Consider the following 5,069-nt stretch of genomic DNA (forward strand, 5'->3'; position numbering starts at 1 on the left):
ACTCCAGATAATGATGTCTAATAATACATATCTGTTAGTACTCTGTCCCTTGCACTGTGCTACGTGCTTTATACAGTACCTTTAACCTTCACAACCATGCTCCAAGGGAGGTATTTATTATCATCATCATTTATACATTAAAAAACTGGGGATTGGAGAGGGTACATAGCTTGCTTAAGGTAATATCTTGGCCAGTGGTTAAGGTCAATGCTTGAATCCAAAGTTTGTGCTTCTTTCTGTGGGTCCCACTGATTGTAATTGACATAGCTAGCCCCCAGTTTCCTTCCCTGTAAATACTAAAGAATACCTACATTGCAGTACTGTGTGAGGGTGGGACGAGGTAATATAAAATAAAGTACTTAGAATAAGGCCTGACACATAGCAGACAATAGAATTCTAGTTCTCTTCCTCTTTGTTTATCTGAGGAAACAGTGACCCAGAAAGAAAAGAGGAAAACAGGTGTAGAGCCTCTAGACTTACCTCTGAGTGACATCTGCAGGCAGCTCAGTGACATTAGAATTGGATTGTTCTTGGGTCAAAAGGGCCACCGCTCTGTGTGTTCTGTGTGTAGATCAGCTATTATGAGGAAGGCGGTGATAGATCATAAGCTTCCAGATTTAAATGTTACAATTATAAACTTCTTAAAACTTTTCTACTAGATTGTTACTCTTATTCTATTACTTTTGTCTTGAAATGTTATATAACTCTTAAATCGATGAAAGTTTAATTTTTGAAGACCAATTGTTTATCTCCATTTTGAAATAGCCAAATGTTCCATCAATAGCAAAAACAATGTTCTCTGTCCATTGAGGATAGACATGAGCAATACCAAGACAGAAGGAATGCAAAGAGTGAAGCTAGGTCCTGTTGGGTCTCAGTTAATTTCTCTATGGTTGTAAAACTTGGCACAAGAGTAGTGACTTTTTCATGTCAATCCAGTGCTACCATCACTCATGTTAGTATTGAGATATTTCTCAGGAATGGAATGTGATACATCACCATCTAAAAAAATCATAAATAAGGGGTAAGTACAGCATCAAGACTCCTGAATGTTTGTGTAGCTTACTAAAAATTAGTGTGGTGGTCTGCTGTCATTAATTCTTTACACAGTGAATGTGCATCTGCATCCAGAATTTTATTTTCAACTTTAGGAAATAATGAGAAGAGGTACATTCATACAGTCTCAAATGAATATTAAAAGAAATCAACTCTATCTTTCAAGTGTTTATTAAAAAATCACTCTGTATAAGTTGCTACACAAGGTTACATGCCTACAGACATTAAACAAAAACAGTCCCAGCTCTCAAGAGCCTCATGATTTAACTGTGTCGGAGAGACCAGAAAATAAAACTAATAATCACTTTGCATGATGTGAGGAGTCATGCAGAAAGCCATGGAAGGAAGCATATGGGAGACACATAAGTAAAAAAGCTTAGAGATGAGGGGTTGATGTTGAGCCAACTTTGAAGTACAGGACCACTTTGCCAGGCAAAAAAGGTAGAAAAGTAAATACTAGACAGAGGGAGTAGCATCTCCAAGAACATGGAGAGGTAGTAGTTTGGAAGGGATCAGTGAATGTGTGAAATGATTAAGCTTGGGATCAGGGCTGGATAGGAGGAATCTTATACGCTGGGGGAGGATGGAAGATTTAAGTTACTGGAAATCTTAATGAGGTCCCAGAGCACGTATTGGTGTGAGTCAGAGTCGTAACACGGTTTGTGAACTGTCCGTGGAGTGAGTGGACGGACTAGAGGGCCAAGGAAGGTCAGTGGATAGAGGGGGTCAAGGAACTTTGATGGTGGGGTATTCTATGGGCCATCATGTGGACGCTGATGTTCCTCCAGATGCTGGAATTTCGTAGAAGTACGGAGAAAGATTGTGATCATGGTGTCAATGCCCAGGGTCCCCTCCTCTGCTCCCAGGAGCCAGTGCTGCGTAGCTGGGTTGATCAGAATTAGTGAAAATCCATGGTCTTGAACCTCAGCTGTTTCCTCAGAGGTGCTCAGGAAAGCTGTTGTTATTTCTAGGTAAAGCCCACTCTCAAATCCTTCACAACTACTCCCAACCTTCAAAATCCACCTCCAGGCCTTCATGGATCAGCTTCCTCCTCCTCCTCAGCAGATTTCCCCACCTCCTGCTTATCGGGCCAAACTGAGGTCCGCATGGAGTAAACACCTGCTTCTTTCCCCACCTAAAACCTGGTCCACCATCTGCACTACTCCTCTTTGTGCCCCATTCCCCTCGGCTATGAAAACGGGGTAATAATTCTACGCATTTAGTAATGTTTTGCAGAGGAGATTAAATAGCATGGAATCCCTAGGCAGGTGTGGTGCAGAGTGGTCAATACTGATTCGCTACCATCTTTGCTGGGCTGTTGTCCAAACCTGGCCCCAGCACCTATCCTCAGGCTGTCCCAGGCCACCTCAGGGGCCTGGCTCCAGTTAGCTCATTTCTCCCCTGTCCTTTCCGTGTATTCCTCTCAAGTGTTCTTTTCTCTTAGCAGAGAAGATCAATTCTCTCACATCTGAAAAAGGAAAAATAAACCCAAAACCTTCTTCCTCTGTTTTCTGTTCCTAAGGCGCCCCCTCTGTTTTCCCTTTGCTTTACGTCCAGCTCCCGGAAAGCTACCAGAACCTTCTGTGTTCTCCTCCTCCTTTAATACGAAGCCCCCACACTCTGGCCTCCACTCTGCAGAAACCGCTTTTCAAATCTGTGTGTAACGTGACAGATACTAAATCCAGTGGATGCTGTCTGGTTCCTCGGGGACAGTGACACTGTCAGCAATCCCCTCCAGACCCTCCCCTGCCCGCCCTCCCCCGCGTCCCCCCTCCTCTCTTTCTCCTTGCTTGATCTGATTTTCACATCACCACAAGTGCTCCTGCTTAGCATGACATTTGATCCGTGTTCAGTGCTCAATAAACATTTGTGGAATTCATACAGTGCCCTTGAGGATGACAGCATGTTGAGCAAAGATGAGTTTTCTTTGGGGATTAAGTACATCTTAGTGTCTGAGGACTATTATGTCTGAGCGACAGGCATGCTCAAGACAGAAAGCTCTTCAATCAGTGTAGAAATTAGGCCATTCCCTGAACTGTCTTAATAGGATTAAAAGCCAGTGAGCCCGTACCCAATTAACAATATTTAAAACTCTCCAGGTTTTATTTTTTCTCCATCTTTAGCAGAAAGAGACAAAGTACAATGTGAATTCCGTTTATCATCTTGTCTTATTCTTACTAGGTCATGAAAGTATTGATTATAAAAGGGTTCCTGGCTGCTCCCCAGTTACAAGTATTCAGGTATAGTTAGGTGAAGCTTCAGCCTGCCCTGTTCGTGCCGGTGCCTTCATCGGGAAACAAAGGGCCATTTCAGTTTTCCCAGCTGGCACCGACTGTGGTAAGACGCACCCATTCAGAGGATCTCAAATCTCTGATTAGCATGCAGAGGATTTGTCAGTATTTCAGTGAATCATCCCGTCCAGTCTGTGTATCTGTAAGCACAGCAGAATCCAATATGGTGACAAAGGCTTATTACCACAGCCCTACAAACAGCAGAATCTGCATTCCTAGGCCCTCTCTGTCCATGGACCTACACATGGACCCACCACATCTGTTTCTCCTGTTCATTGGTTATTTGTTAATTAATTTATTCACTCATCCATGTCTTAACACACACTCTAAATAGACTGGACAGCATCATTTTCGCACACACGTGACCCGGTCCTGGCGAATCCTAATTCCAGAATCCTCAGTGATGTCTACAAGGCAGCAAAACCATTCCAGGACTCCTTCTTTAAGTCTGACCTTTCTCTCCCGAATGGCATGACTCTGATCTAGGTCCTTGTTGCCTATCGCCCAGACTACTCTTACCGTGTTCTGACTAAGTCACAGTTCGGGTTACCTGGAAAGCAGGCTGAATGGAGCTTAGGATGCAGGATAGTTATTAAGAAGTGCCCTTGGGATCAATACCCATGAAAGGGAGGAGAGGAAAGAAGGAGTGGAAAGAGACAGGAGTCAGGCCGTAGTCCGATTGAAGAACAGCCTAGGTCCCCCGCCCACCCCATGGGAAGCTCGCAAGTGAGCACGAGTGACGGTCATAGGTGTCCCAGCTGAGACAAGGTGTCCAGTTCTTTACAGTCCTGTACGGAGCAGTCTTTGGGTGTGAGCTCTTCTACACTGGGCCTGACCGTGGCCAAGGCAGCTCTCTGCAGGTGAGCCAATCCATGGCAAGCATGATAAATGTAGGCTGTCTCTGAACAACATTCCCTCCAGGGCTCCCCCTACCCGAGGAGCACATCCCACTGCTCACCATAACCAGCTTCCCTCCCTTCACGTCTCCCACTGGAATCCACCACACACGTGCCCGGGCTAACCTTCCAACAGCCTAGGCTTCGTAATATCCTATTCCTGCTCAGAAACCTTCCCAGGCTTTCATGGGGCTAGCAAATTCAATAAAATTAAATTTGGCTAATTCTCCATTATTTCACCCAAAACAACATTTTTAAGTTTTATCCACGATACTTACTTATGAAACTTCCATTTAGCCAAACCATAATCCCTAAGCCAGTTCAGGCCACTGCTATGCCATATGAACAGTGTGAATATAAGAATAGGGTGGACTGTCTGGAAAGGCTTTTTCACAAAGGATCTATGTTCATGCTCCATCCGCAATCTTAGCTTAGCTTCCGATGTTTGCTCCCTGAACACTCCTTTCCCCAGTCTCTAACTGTAAAATCCTATTGTTTCTAAAGACCCGGTGGATGATACTATTTCTCCCACATAATTTCTCATGTAGAGAATGTGCTGTGACTTTATGAACCAGGACATTTAGTATTCAATTTTGCCTGATTCAGTATGCTGCTGTGTATCACCCTCCCCTCAAAACTGCAGACAGCCTTGCACTGGGGAGGCTTCTGAGACGTCACAGGTGTGGGGACTGGATTCTGCGTCTTGGCCATCTCAGAGAATGGTTGCAGGAGGGAAAACTTGAATAGGACCAGGGGTCTGAAAACCATGAAACTGGAGTGGGACAGGACTGTAAAAATTCAAACCCCTGACAAATTGCATGCCTTG

The sequence above is a fragment of the Zalophus californianus genome, chromosome 11 (genome assembly GCF_009762305.2).
Source record: "Zalophus californianus isolate mZalCal1 chromosome 11, mZalCal1.pri.v2, whole genome shotgun sequence".
Taxonomy (NCBI): Eukaryota; Metazoa; Chordata; class Mammalia; order Carnivora; family Otariidae; genus Zalophus; species Zalophus californianus.